The sequence below is a fragment of the Manacus vitellinus genome, unplaced genomic scaffold (assembly GCF_001715985.3).
Source record: "Manacus vitellinus isolate BGI_N305 unplaced genomic scaffold, ASM171598v3 scaffold_17_pilon, whole genome shotgun sequence".
Classification (NCBI taxonomy): Eukaryota; Metazoa; Chordata; class Aves; order Passeriformes; family Pipridae; genus Manacus; species Manacus vitellinus.
In genome coordinates this window covers 1,674,167-1,689,250 of record NW_021939256.1, presented here as the reverse complement: position 1 = coordinate 1,689,250, position 15,084 = coordinate 1,674,167, and positions in this window count along the sequence as shown.

Sequence of the window (15,084 nt, the reverse complement as noted above, 5' to 3'; positions counted from 1 at the left end):
AATCAGGTTTGTATGCCCTTCCTCAAAGACTGATTTCACTCAAATACAAAGTTATTGACCTCAGCAAAAGACCATGTGGATGTAACCCCATTTTAAACCATCCGCAACCACCTCACATGAGCTGGGAGCATAACTACAGCCATGCAGCTACACTGCTAACATGCAAAATATCTGTTTTTCTCCCATTCCTGCCCTATCCTTGGGAAACCTGTAGCTGATGTGGATAAAAGTTTATGATTGGTGTCATAAAGGAGATCTGTCAAAAGATAATGATGATTTCCCTCTGGGTTCTAAACATATCCAACTATAGTCAGTACTAGAATTTTTAACTCTACACAATAAGAAAAATAATATTCGATCAAAACAACACTATCTAAAAAAGCTGTATCTAAACAAATGCACAATTTTAGTCATTATTGAAATGCTACTACTTTACTTCTTCCTATTAATAACTGTAGGCTGATATTAACAGTCTAGTAGTAAACAAAGTTGCTCATTTCCTTGCAAGAACCTCTCATTCCCACAAAATAGAATAATAAAGAATGTTTGGTTCTAATAGCATCCTGACAAGGAAAGAGGGAAAACAAGGAGCTTTGTCAAAACAAGCACAGTTTCAAATATCAAAGCTTCAATATCAACAGCTAGGGATGAACCACACACCCGTATTTTTCAGTAAATAGACATAAACCCCTGACTTACACAGCTAGAATTTGCTATTATTTATTTTTACACATAGATCTCTACTGAGAGAGGCATGCAAACATGCAATGTAAAAAAAGGCACAGTATGCAAGCCAGTTACCTAATAGAGGATGTACCATTTTGTCCCTTCGTAGATTACCCACACAGCATTTGAACTCACTAGAACTGGCATTAACACTGAGCAGATATAAAATACCATACAAGCTTAGGGCATCAGCAGGCCTTAAGTATGTAACTTAAGACCTGACCCTCACATCGTTTGGACTGTTTTTTGTGAGTTGCCATGTCCATCATCTAGGAAAACAGTTTCAATAGTTTTAGTGTGTGAAGCATATGAGCTTCAACCACTGTTTTACTTTTTTAGATTTTCTTTATTAAACCATATTGTCTTAAGTTGCCATTGCCATCAGCAGTATTTGCAAAGGTCTTTGTTGCTGTGGGCTTTGCTGGTTTGAAGAGGCAATATTTCTGCTTTATGCTTTCTATCAAAGCACTCCCTTGATGCTTGACTCTTATCATTTACCTCTGGGCACCACTCAATCACTCAGCAACACAGTTTGATCCCTGTTAGACATGAATATACAACTGTGTATCTGTTAGAGTACACAATACAGAGTTTATGTCAGCTTATACTTTTATGTGTCTTTTACATAGTTTGCAGAATATCATTCAGAACAAAACTTTCTGATAACGAGTTGACACACACCTAGAGCCAAAATGAGTTCATATCAGATCAGTGCTTTGTATGATGAGGTTGTGGACTTTCTGATCATGGGACTATGAGACTGACACCAGATTTTGTCATTGGATCCCTCAGCTACCTCATCAGCTGCCCTTATTTTATTCTTACAATAACATGCAATATTCCAAATAGTTCATTCCAATTGCAACCACAATTCATAACATAAGATGTATACACAGAGCAATAGAAATTCAAGTCACTGCTGTTATAAAAACACAGCTGAAAATATATTTTCACATGATGTGTAAGCTGTCTTTGCAGATTAGTATGACACAATATGAAATCCAAGTTCTCATTATTATCTGCACGTAAGTAGAAAAAAGTAGATGCATAGCAACCGAGGGTCATCAGCCCCTGCCCCAATGATGCTGCAGCAGGGTCTGTCTCCAACTCCCCACAGCCTGACCCTGCCCAACCATGGACCCTGAGCCAGGATCACCCACGGATCCATAGCCCAGCCCAGACTCAGCTTGACCCCGTCTCCACAGCCCTGACTAGCCGTGACTGCAGTTGCCCACCCCAGGCACACAGGAGGGATCTGTCCCTGGCAGGCGACATAAAAGCAGATTTCCCTAAGGCCTCCCACACTGCTGCACTGTTACCAGCAGTCTCTAACGCAAGGATCTTGGAGAGGCAGCACTTTCCTCCACGAGAGGAAGAAGGTGCCTTTGCAGGTGCCCCAGGGCATGGCTTCTGAGGACATCTGTCAGGGAGGAAACACCTTCAGCTGCATCCCGATGTGTTTGGTCATGTCTGGTGTGACAAGCCTGAGGCAAACTCACAGCTGAAGAAGAAACCCTCCATGATGACATAGGCATGGCTATAATGCAGCGTATGGGGCATCCAAATGTGCCAAGAAGGATCTCTAAGGAACAACTGCTCTCTGCCATTACACCACCAATGGGGACGTCTCAGCCTTGACCCTCTGTGCCATGTCTTTGCTTGGTGATTCGCTTCAGGAGATGGCTTAGTCTTGGGTTAAAACTTACACCAAACCGAACCAAAGAGAAGCCAAACCTGTCCACATTAAGGTCTTTAGGAGGAGAATGAGCAGAAATTTCTACTAAATCTTTTAAGGTTGTGACTTGACAAGGTAATGACAATGATGGGCTCACCAGTCCTTGCAGATGAATACTTTGTGTCAGTTGTTCATTGCCTTAACACAAGACATTGTACAACTTTCTCTTTGAGCCCTTTTTTAGACTTTTCTGTGTGACAATTTCCTCTCCAGCCAACCGAAAAGGTAAGTACTCATGATCAGAACATGGCACTCTCGTCTTTATTAGTTGTACTCCAGCACTAGTGAAAGAGCTAGCAGCCCTTTCATGTCACCTTTCTAAAGGAAAAAGTCCTACTAAAAGGAAAAAGTGAACAAAATGACATTTTGAGATATATCTGGCCCCAGTGTTGTTTGATACTGCTCTAATATTTTCCTTGAGTACTAGGTTATCATTTTAACTGTCTTCTCTGATTTTAAAGCTATTGCAAAAGATACATGTCAATTAGATTTAAGAAGGAACACATCTGTTTAATTTAACTGTTGAAGAGTTTCACAAAAAATACCAGGGAAAACATTTTGGATCACAGAATTATTAGAAACCCATGGACATCCTCTCTCCACTGAGCTAACACTTTCACCACAGAGATATATATTCTTCAAGCACTCTCCTCTGTGCCCTCGCCTGATCAATCCTGATCTCATTTTGTGTGTTCTCTCTAACAGTCCTCCAAGTATTTGCTTCCAAAACATATTTTTAATCATGTGACTCTTTCACTTAGATGTTGAGCTCACAAATGTTACCAGTTAGCCTATCAAGCCATTTATTGAAAATATCAAATGACTTGCTAAAATATGACATAACAGTTGTACTGCTAATCCTTTTTGTTATTTCTTACCCAACATTCTTAGCTTTGATATACCTGATTCATGTATGGGAGAATGTGTTTTTTTCCTCTGAAAGGACATCACTAAGGACTGTGGAAACCTGCTTCTGAGTTTCAGGAGCCCCACTCCAATAAAATTAACAAAATATATGAGGCACAGTTTTTAGGATGTGCTATGAGCTAAATGTGAACAGAAAAAAAAATCAAGGCACCCAAAATTTCCAATGTATTTCAAAAATAACGGGCGTGATGAAGAAGTGTCCTGCACCAGGTAATTGTGATCAGCCACTAACAAAAGTCCCCCAAAGCTGCTGCATTAGAAGATACCATTCCAGCACTTGAGATCGCCCAGGACCTCAATAACAATCTGTATTGTCAGAGCTCTGTCACCAGAAGCCTGGGAAGGAGGCACATGAGACACACCTCATGGGTCCCTTAAATGATACCCCCACTGTGTCTCAGTTACAAATGTCAGATGATGTCAGGGGACACATCATGTCCAAGGACATGCAGGTCCTGGTCCAATGGTGCTGGTCCCTTGCATCAGTTACACCACCATTTTCTTGCTGTTTTTCTTCTACTGAAAGCAATAGGAATCATAGAATTGTTTGAGTTGGAAGGGACCTTTAAAGATCACCTAGTCAGACATCCCTGCAATGAACAGGGTCATCTTTGACTTGATCAGGTTGCATAAAGGCCCACCCAGCCTAATCTTAAACATTTCCAGGGATGGAGCATCCATCACTAGAAAGAATACTCTCTTCAACAGCAATAAAAGCAGATTTTGACAAAAAATATGTAGTTGAAATAGAAAACAATAACAAAAAAAACCTCTGAAGAAAGCTATACCAAAATAAGCTTTCAGAATGCAGCAGGTACCTGCTTTCAATGACCAAAGCAGTCTTGCAACTGCAGTCACAGACCTCTTAGAGGCAAACCTTGTAATACAATTAACTTCACTAAAAACCTCATTAGAAGCAGTAAGGATTAAGCATGACCAAGTACAGTAAACAGACACACAGAGCTACATAATGTTTTAGGCACCTAGACCAGCCTGCCCACTCCTGTTTTAATGGAACAGAATATCTCAGAGCTCCTAATGAGATGATGATGCTTGCACAATGAGATGTTCTGGTGACATCTGTTTGATGTCTCTGTGGAAACCTTATTTGACTTACTCTGGTCACTTACATCTGGACAAACTGATAGTTTCTCTTGCTTACACTGTGTTAGAGCTCATGACCACTTCAGCAGAATTTAGGAGTAGAGTTAAGCAATTGTGGCTATTGCTATTAATACTACCTCTAAAAATAAAAATATACTTCTATTATAATATAAATATATCAGGCATGTAACTAACTGGTTCTGTAGAACTGTGATTTTGATTTTTTAAATAAAAATATGATTCATACAGGGAAAGGAAAGTAAGCAGAAAGTACAAAATAAAATCTGAAACAATACAAAGATAAAATACAGAAAACAGGGAGGAGAGAACATATGACCTCCACTTTCTGCAACTAGACCAAAAGATCTGATTCATATCTGCTGGTGGCCACTCTAAGAGACTTTTATCTAATTCCTTAACTGAATTACTTATAGTAACATGCAAGGGTGGGGTTTTTTGAACAATCATTTTACCTATTTTTTAGAACTAGCTACTCTATATGCAGTGTGTATTAAACAATGAAATAGAATGTTTATGCATAATCTAGATACTTCCAAATGTATGTATCATTGTTCCACAAATCCATGGCGTATACAAAATAAGATCAGCCTTTTCTTCTCCTTTCTCTTTTTGCAGCAGTAGAAATTCCAGGTAGTTTCAGGGACGAATTTAAACCCTCAATTTTGTATTCTTAAAGACATAGCAAATGGGGTTCAGGTCTCATACTAATTGGTATTGCAGCTTTCCTGACATAAAGGTCAGATTTCATGACATTAAAGGCTTATCAGGAGATTTTCTTCTTCCTCAGAGAATACTTGATTTTCTGTCTTCACAAGAACAATGTTCTATAGCATGGAGAAAGACTGCAGAAGCAGCAATTTGAACACTATTTCGTAGTAGAAGAGTCAGATCTGATTTCCACCAAAATAATTAGAAAGACTTCCTAACTTCCTGTGGAGATAGATCAGATTAAAAAAGTAAAAGTAAAATAAGCGGTATAACCATGGCTGGTAGGAAAGTTTACTGACCTGTAATCATATAATGATCAATCCCCAAAAATTGCATGCTGAAGAACTTTCCAAATGCTCAGTGATAGCTGGTATCCCTGATATCCGACTTACTTCTTTCAGTATCTTCTGCTGTTACATATTCATTGTTTTATCTTTTGTTTTCCTTCAATAAAGTCCCGATAATTAATTTAGCGATCACTTTGCTTTTGCTCAGGTGAAGTACATAAGGACTTACAGTACAACGAGAATGATAACAGAATAGGATCTGGGCAATAAGAACAGTTTTCACTGTTTCTTCTAATGAAAACAAGGGATGCACTTGACTTCATGTGCTGGTTTGAAAGTAAACCATAGGGAGAAATGAACTCAACTCGGGAGAGATTACAAGTCAGAGTTACAATTTATTAAATAAATTGCAATAAATGCAATGATACAGAGAAAACGGGATTTCATCTCCAAAACCTGATGTATAACCCAGCACCCTGGGACAAGAACGTGATGGTGTTCATTAGCCCCTGTGCTGAGCACCCTGCGGCCCCCCTGGTTGCAAAGTAAAAGGAGAGGAAAACCTGTTGGTCCAGATGAGGGTTGCAGATCTTACAAACATTCTCCCTCTTCTTTCTCTCTCGTGCACTAATTGTTGGAGGATAAAAGTAGTTTAAAAGCAGTGTATTTTTCAATAACAGTAAGGGGGTTTTATAGATAAGAAAAGCAGGACATGAACAGGCATTCAGCTCATTCATGAGCTTTAATTTGATTAGCATACACTTTTAAAAAAAGCAAAGTCACCAAACAAATAATATGTTTTGTCTGCATCTTTTTAGGTAGACAGAATGAAATACAACAATATCATTCATACGTAAGAAGAAAAGGATTCCAATTACAAGGTGTAAGTTAAATTTCATAAACAAAATAATGTTCACAACATAGTTCTTCCTATAATAATTTCCTCTTTATCAGCATTTTATTACCAAGTCCTTTTACACTGATGAAAGTGATTTCACTTAAAATCACAAGAAAATCAGTATTCTACAATGAAAGTAGGAAAAGTCTCTGAATACTATATTTAAGAGTGGGAAATACAATAAGATACATATTAGAAGTAGGAAAGACCATTTACTTCCATTTGTACTCAACTAAACCATTGATAACGATGCTATTTTATATAAAGAGGAACAAACTCTTGCCTTTATAAATTAATTAAAACTATTGAATAAATAATTTAAATACAAAATTCTATTTCAAGTGGCATTATAGAAAGCTTCTGGATGTGGCAAAATTAGCAAAACACACACACAAAAAATTTATTGAGATTTCTGTGATTAGAAAACACCCTAAACATTCACCTACTATTTCATCCGCAGCAAAATGTCCATGAGCCCTTTATCTGAACAATATTTTCAGTCCTATTCATGGTACAGTTCTGCATTACTTTTACATTAAGAATGTTTCCAGGATGATATCACAGTATAAATGTTTTCCAAGCATGCTTCACACATCTTTGGCTGTAATGCTGCAGTGAGAATTAAATCCATATTTGAACATCCTTGCTGTGTCTCATTTTGCCCCAAGAATAATTTCAAATGTTACTGGGTTATTTCCCTGGATATTTAGTAGTGATTTATACATAAACTATGCCTTGTAGCCAGGTGTCTGCCAAGTTGGAGGTAAAAATAAACCCTTTTATTTAAGATCATCACAAGAGTTAAAAAAAAGTATTTAAATATTCATCCATATTAATGCAAGAACAGCTGAAAACGCATCTCAGGACAACACTGTAGAGCAACAAGGGACAACCTAATAGAAATACGATTCTGCAAGGTTTATTATAGACATGCAGGGATAAATACATGTAAAGAAAAATAATTACCCAAGTCCAGAACATTCTGCTTTGTCCTGCAAATTGCCTATAAACTGTTAAGTATTTCCTAGGTAGAGGTTGAAAGTTGGAACCCTAAAAAATTCCAGTCACAAACATAACTGTCTTCAACACTTACTCCCACTCTTCCTATCCTCCCTTCTCCTGTGACATTAATAATTAGGTACCACTTTTCAGTTAGTTTATCAGGCCATAATATTAGGATAATCTTAAATCTATAGCTATACATTTTGTCTTTACAGATATAGAATTGTGGGATTAGTTTATTTGTACAATTAGAACAAGGTGAATTTCACTTAAGGTAGCAAAATGGCAGAAGATAAGGAGAAAGAAGCAAAGATATTCCATGTGGCATGATCACAGATTTCAGTGTCGAAAGTACAGAAGAGGTTTTCTTGTTGCTCAAGATCCCAGTCAGGCTTACTTATAAAGGATAAACAAGTCTCTTTGCTCTTCTCTTGTAGCACTTAGGGTAGGAGACAACAAAACAAAATGCAACTCAAAACCTGTTGTGTAGATACTTCAGTAAGGAGAACCCAGAAGTCTTGAAAACAGCAAAGCCCACATTCGTATCAGTCTTCCCACCTACAACTCCATCAGAAGCCTTGCATGGCAGATAGGCCAGCTGGGAAGCAGCTATATGTGGGATGAGATGCTGGCCTAACCAAGTAGCATGCTCAGCAAAGCCTAACTGCTGACAGCAGGCTGGGAGCACACCCCTTCATGATCAGAGCACTGTACAACTCTTGCAAGTGAGCAGAATTCATGACAGAAGCAATTTTGTAATTGTTATTCCTAAAACTCACATAGGACCCATAATTAGTCAGGTCTATCTGTCACAGAACCTATCAGAAACACCATAGCAGATCATGTGTTTTCAAGACAGAATTAACCTTTATAAGGTTTCATTTAAGCAGAGTCAAATTGAAAACACTACTGTCAGAGGCTCTAGCTTGTAAAGATTTCCAGTAGTTTCACAAAAGGTTGGTAAATAGGTTTGATATCAATTTACGGAGTGAAGTGCAGGTGTTTCAAATGGGCTGGCAATCATCAGCTCACAGTTCCCATGAAAACAATAATTGCTATGCAGAAGTAATGCAGAGTGATTACACTTGGAGCAATTATGGCAAAAAGTAATTAAGAAAATGAGAAGAGCATACAGCATTTTTTGCCTTCTTCCTCTACCGATGGCAGTCCATATACCAGAGATTTCAATTTGATTTCTTAATCATCATAAGATCTTTTCAGGATGTAGCCCACTTGGGGAGTCATTTTTTATACATAGTCAGATGGTCACTTACTGACTGAATAATAGCTCAGTTTTGGCATGTTTTGCTTCTTATTTGAATAACTCTCATACTATTAATTACAGAAATAAGAATGCAGATAGGCTAAGGCCAGAAGGGGCCACTGTGATCATCAGCTCTAAATAATCTGTAACATAAATTGCATTTTTTTCCTCATAGAGGCGCTATCACCTAATCCACATTTTGAGGTTTAAATATATAAAATCTTTTGAGAAATACCCAAATATAATTTGAAGCAAGAGTAATATACTGCATTTACTCATTAAACATTCTAGGGCTAATTATACCTATGGCTTAATGTAAAAACTTCCTCTTAATTTACAGATTTAACTATTACAGCTTAATTTCACAGTATGTGACCTTGTGAACTCATCTGCTTGATTCAGAGAGGCAAAGCATCAGGTGTTTGTCTGTCTGTATGGGTAGAGATCTATGTGATGTCATGAGGCCACTTCTTAACAATAGCCCTCTGTATTGGGTTTGCATTGAAAGCTTTTGGTAGCAGGGGGGCTACAGGACTGACTTCTGTGAGAAGCTGCCTGAAGCTTTCCCCACATTCCACAGAGTCAATATCAGCCAGCTCCGTGGTCTCGCTGCTGGCCAAGGCTGAGCCCATCAGCAATGATGGTAGCACCTCTAGGATAACATAGCTAAGGGGGAGCTGGATGGATTGTGGAAACTGTAGTGAGAGAAAGGAGTGAGAATATGTGAAAGAGAACTCTGTAGACAAGGTCAGTGAAGAAGGAGGGGGAGGAGGTGCTCCAGGTGCTGGAGCTGAGGTTCCCCTGCAGCCCATGGTGCAGTCCATAGTGAGGCAGGCTGTCCCTTTGCAGCCCATGGAGGAGCATAAGGGAGCAGAGATCCATCTGCAGCCCGTGGAGGACCCCACTCTGGAGCAGGTGGGTGCCTGAAGAAGACTGTGACCCCATGGGGCACCCAGGCTGGAGCACTCTGTTCTTGAAGGACTACACCTCATGGAAGGTGCAGTTAGCGAAGAACTGCAGCCCATGGGAAGGACTCAGATTGGAGAACTTGGTGGAGGACTGTCTCCCATGGGAGGAACCCTACACTGGAGTAGGGGAAGAGAGTGTGAGGAGTCCTGCCCCTGAAGAGGAAGGGGTGGCAAAGACAATATATGATGAACTGACCGCAGCCAACATTCCCTGTCCCCCTGAGCCGGTCAGGGTGGGAAGCTAAAGAAAATCAGGAGTGAAGTTGAGCCCAGGAAAAGGAAAGAATGAGGAGATGATGTTTTTAAGATTTGGTTTTATTTCTCACTATCCTAATCTGATTTGATTACTAATGAATTAAACTAATTTCACTGACTGGAGTCTATTTTGCCTGTGATGGTAAATACTGAGTGATCCCTCTCTGTCCTTATCTTGACCAACAAGCCTTTCATTATATTTTCTCTCCTGTGTCCAGTTAGGAGGTGAGTGTGCTGAACTGCTAACAGATTTCAGCTGGGGTGTTTGGTTTTTTTAAGAACTTCTAGGAATGTCTATGTGAAAGCCCCTACTTGGCAACAGTGCTTCCAGTGGCTCAACCCCAGGTACCACCATGTCTTTAATTTAGGATTCCAGGGGTTATGCAGGTCATTTCATTTACACAGAGTTGGAGGTCGTGTTTAATTAACTGACAGTTTCAGTCTCAACATTTTTCAGTACAATTATAATTTCTTACAGTTTGCCTTATGTTCTTAATTCCTAAATGTATGACTTTTCATTTTACTATATTAAAACTATCAGTTTGCTTGTGCTAAACCATGAAATTCAATGTAAAGGAACTGTCACACCATAACCTCATCTGTAAATGCCACATCTACAAGACACCAGAAAGAATTTTGTATTTTCTTTCAAAATCTTAATATTAAACCTCAACAAGTTGGTAAATTCTCTACAGGTATTGCCAGAAACATCTATGTAGCTCAGGTGATTTAATACTGGAGGGGAGGTTTTATTTTTCTCAGTAAAATTTAAATGTGGTTAAATATTTATGGGGGAATGGAATGAGCATGCAACGGAAATTGTACAAACTTTTCCAGGAGAAGAATGTTGCACAAAAGGAAATACTTCTAGAAAATGAGACCTCAGTCTTCATCTGGTAAATGCATCTGGACAAGGTGCACTAATATATCTACAAATGTCACATACCTGTGAATATACAAAGAATTCTTTTAGTATTGAAGAGTAAAACGGATAAAGTGCACATAATTTTAATCCATGCTGTAGCATTTACTTTTGTTTTTAAAAGGTTTCCATTATGTATAAAACTGATTGTAATCTTGTTTCATGCTCAACCAGCTATTTTTGCTGTATTAAAATAGCCCTTGATCAATGTTAATGCAAATGCACACAAAATATGCACTAATTTGACTGCTTTCTTCCAAAAGTGGAGCCACATACAGGTTTTCATAAAATAGATTTGTACTTCACACCACTGGAGAACTCTGCTTTTTCTCATATTCAAATACATGAATCTGGCTCTGTTTGCATGTCTCTTAAACTATACATAAATTACAGAGATTTAAACTACACTTGAATAAAAAGTGTTAATTAATTCCATGCACTTAAGTACTTGAAAATGTGAATGTTTTTCATATCAGTTAAATTTTCAACCCATAGTGACATCTAGCCATCTAACGCTATTGAGTTTTTTGTTCACTTTTTTTGCTAGATGTTATCCCCAGGGTACTGCTTGTTTTTAAGTATTATATAAAAAATTTTAAAGAAAAGCAGTTTGTATTTTGTATTACAGAGCCAAGAAGTGATGACTGGAACTAACACACGAAATCCATGCAAAGTACAGTATATCTTAGAAGAACTACATGTTACTTTACATGCATTATACATTGAAACAAACACAGATTTTTAATTTTTTGGGTCTTTGACATTTGTACATGTACTGAATACAGAACACTAACACAAGCTCTGCAAGCTAGAAGCTGTTCTTTTCTCTGATTTTATCCTTTTTCAAAATACCATGAATATCATTAGGTTCAATGTGTCACATCATACTCTGAAGCAACCACAAAGATAACAATGTCCAAAATAATGCATTCACAAAATTATTTTATAAAGAGATCCTCCTCTTTCCCTACAATGTGGGATGTAAAATAAAATTTATTTTGTTGTAATATTAAATATATAAAGCGTAATGTTTAGTGCACAATTCTGACTGAAAACAGTATGGTTTAATGACTCACTTAGAAGCAGCAATTAAGTGTCAGCTTCACTTTAAACTAAAAAGATTCCTTTCTTCAAAACTAGTTAGGTGGGTGATACAATCAGCTGTGAAGGTAGTACAGCTGAACATATATGTAAGCAAATTCCTTCATTTTTCAGGTGTTTGCACATCATGAGCAGTATGTTGGCTAAATGCCATTTAATTTATTTTTTTTTGGCTATGGATCCTAAATCTGATTTACGTACAGCAGTGCACAATGGGTCCACATGAATCTTGGAAATGTATTTTAGGCTTTATTAGTTGAAGAAGATCACTGCTGTAATCTTTAGTATGTCAAATATCTATCCACAACCAGGCAGGGCAAACAATAAATAATTTATTTACCTCTTTTAATGAGACTTCTGTATCTTTTTAAGGCAAAAGTGGTACAAATCAGAAAATCTAATGTATAGAATGCCAACTTGGCTATTAATCTGCTGCAGTATCTTAGTACAGCCTCAGAAGATGGACAGAACAGATCTCCTTTCCAGAGCATGCAAGAAAGGAGAACCTCTTACGTTAGCCCGAGGTGTTACAGGGATGCTACCCCTCCTCTGGTCTTTCATCCACTCTGCAAAGAAAACTATGAAAAGGAAAGACTTCTACATTTCTCCACTAACACACAGTTTTAAGATGAACTGAGCAACTCCCACTACTTGGTCTGTTTGGATACATCCCAAGTGTTGAAAGTGCATTGTACGTTTTATACTTCTGGAGGTGCTCGTGAAGCAGCACAGTAATGTAGGACTTTGGCAGTACACATACAACGAAATTTTAGGGACTTTATTGAAAAAATATGTGAGTAACAGTTTCCAACTCTCACAACATGAGAATTTGTTTTAAGGAATTTTAAGGGAAATGCAAGAATTTTCTTAGTTACAAATACAAATCTTGCTTTAGTTTGAGAGGAGTTCGAGTGATCATTCCTGTTTCCTATTTTGTTTTGTACAGCATATTTTCAAATTCACACAGCAGGGTGAAATTCAGTGATATTATGTTTATCAGTGGAAAAGTCAGCCCTAGCCAGAGAAATTATTTTCTTTTTTTCCCCTCTTCTTTACTTCATGTACACTGAAATTAACCTTTCTGGTCAAAAAAAGATGTAAAAAAACTTATTAGGACAGTCAATGAGGTGGAACTTTTGCTTTGCTTTCCACCAGAAGTAATAATCCCTCCCAACAAGCTCAGAACTTGGAAGCAGACACTCAGTTGTAAGGGATCTTAGCACCCATTCCCTGATTTTCTACTCAAGTCATCCATTATTGTGGCATGACACCTTCCCAACCAACTGCTCAGCTGCTCCAAGTTTGGACACAGTTCACAACACACATTAACACTGCTTTTATATTCACAACTTTCTTGTCACCACTGGGTATGACAAAGTCACACACTAGAAACATGGACCAACAAAAGCTTGTTTTAAGCAGGAAATTGAGCCTTGGGGTATGAACTGTTTCTTAAGATTTCTCTGAAAAGTTAGGTGGAAATATTACTGATACTCTCCAGGAACGAGGTGGGATCTTTCTGAGTAGTTGTTACTACATCCCCATCCCCCACCCCCTCATCCTTAAAATTTAAATAGATGTAGCTCCTAGATTTAAAATTATGTACAATTAAGAAATAAAAGCCTTCTCCAGATAAAACAATAAACTCAGCTTGTCAAATATATATACTTATAGATTTTCATGGTAATTTTTATTCAAAGTAATAAAATCACAATTTTTTTTCTTTTAAAAACCATTTTCAAAATTTTAGAATTTCCTAACATGTTATAAATTCAGCTGAAGTCTAATAGTGCTTTAATAATTTGAGTGATTGAGGTGATGAGGATCTGAAAACTCAAAGGAACTTCTTTCTGAACCTCATTTCTAAACTAGGAAATGGTTTCCTGCATAGATAAACCCTCCTTCTCCAATTGAGATTGTTTTTTTTCCATATAATTTGTTTTCCTAGCAATATCATCAAATGATCTCTTCATATGAACAAATGGATGCAAACGCCACACATGCAATAGCACGTCTTCAATATTATTTTACTGATTCCAAGATTCCAATACTGACACATACACGTAAATATTTTTATGTTCACTAACCCTCCATAGCTGATGTTCCACCACTCTGCATTATTTTTTTTAATGACAAGTTTGTGGAGAAAAAGGAATCTGAAAGAGAATCTAGCCAACACTACTTAGCATCTTCAAGGTCCGGGACAACGGTGCAGGACTCTCTCACCAATTTTACACATGATACCAAACCTGGGGTAGTGATGGTTTTTTGGAGATCAGGGCTACCTTTCAGAGGGCTGTTGATCAGCTGGAGGAATGGAAGTAACCACTATCAAGTGCATGATGTTCGACAAAGCCAGAAGTGAAGTTCTGAAACTTGGACTGGGACTCAGTGCTATTCTTCAGAAAAGGACTAGAGTGCTTCTAAAGCAGAAATTAAATTAAATGAGTCAGCAGCATAACCTTGCAATAATAAATTATAATACTGAGCTGTATTAGCAAGAATCATTCAAAGGTCAAGGGAAGCAATTAGTCTATTCTGTGCTCATGAGGCTACATCAGAACACACTCTTTACTTTGAACACCTCAGTTCGTGAGAGGGATGGATAAGCTGGAGGGAGGGAAGTGGAAGGCCACTATTCTGGCCAAGGACCTGGGGCACGATAGCGACACATTGTTTCAGAAGAGAAGATTAGGGGAAATTTAATTGCCATCTTAAATTGCATATTAGTAAGTTAGAGAGAAGACAGCAAAAGGACAGAAAGCAATGGCCACAAGATACGTCAAGGGAAATTCCAACTCTGGATAAGAAAAAATACTTTAGTGGGAGTAATTAGGCACTGGCACAGGTTGCCCCAAAAATATTATTGAGTTGCCATCCTTAGAAATTTTCAGAACTTGCCTAGACAAGGAAGCAATATAACTCTGAAGATATCCCTGCCTTGAGAGTATGTCCAGAGGTTCCTTTAATTTGATTTACTCTATGAGTCTATGAGTCATTAATAAGAAAGATAAAATCATATCTTATTCCAGCTAAAAGAATGTTCTCAAAGGAGTAAGGGCCCTTCCACTATTTCTTTAGTGGTTTACCACTTAGAGACCTATTAAATATATTTATAAAATTGCTGAAACTATTAATTTTATTTAAGAATTTGCAGAATTGTACC